This window comes from Olea europaea, unplaced genomic scaffold (assembly GCF_002742605.1).
Source record: "Olea europaea var. sylvestris unplaced genomic scaffold, O_europaea_v1 scaffold3804, whole genome shotgun sequence".
Taxonomy (NCBI): Eukaryota; Viridiplantae; Streptophyta; class Magnoliopsida; order Lamiales; family Oleaceae; genus Olea; species Olea europaea.
Window position 1 is genome coordinate 30,543 of NW_019257448.1, and position 974 is coordinate 31,516.

The window sequence follows — 974 nt, forward strand, 5'->3', positions numbered from 1 at the left end:
TGAAAGATACAGTGGGATGGAAAAATTTTAGCGGAGCAATTGGAATTTTTGTTAGTTGGCTTATAAATAGCAAATTCCATGATAAATTTGGAATATGAAGAACAGATTCTAAAGTTAATAGAATTAGAGATTTGAATACTCCATTTTCCTACAACAATTGATAGGGAACCATTTGCATTCTTAACTTTAAGAATACCAGCACAAGTTGTGTATGATCAAAATAGGCGGTAGGAATCCGTCATGTGATCAGAAGCTCCCGAGTCAATGATTCAGGGCGTTGTAGATTGAGTAGTAGATATTAAGGCTCTCAAAAAATTAACTCTGTAAGCTAGAGAACCTGAAGGATTATGATTGGAGATCTTGTTTGACCATTGGAGGCTAGAAAACATCTTGTAAAGTTGTTCCATTTGCTCGAAGTTAAAGGCCCCACTGGATTCTTTTGCTTTTTCTATTGAATAATCAAGAGACGCTTGATGTCCATGATTTGTGTTACTTTGCCTCAGTCTCCAATCTATTGGCTTTTCGTTTAGGTCACAACACGTCTCCCTTGTGTCTTAGTTTTCCGACAGTGTTCACACCAAAGTCGACCTTTTTGTTGTTTCAAGCTTGACCCATTAGTTGATCCTTTTGAGTATAAGCCCACTCCTCGAGGCCCAATATTGGAGTAATTGGGCCCAACATTCACTGTAACCTCATTCTGCATTTGTGCTAGCCCGATTTTAATAATTGGAGGCCCATTAATTTTAGGCCCAACATGAAGTCCAAATCCTTCAAAACCAAGTCCAATCCTAGCAACCTCGATACTGGTTCCGTTCATCATCACCTTCTGCCGTCTCTCTTCTCTCCTTACTTCTGCGAATACCTCTCGCGCCGATGGTAGAGGTTGTCAGCCGAGTATCCAAACTCGAACGTCGTCCAAGTCCCCATGAAGCCCAGCCAAGAAGTCAAATACCCTTTCATTCTCCAATTTTTTT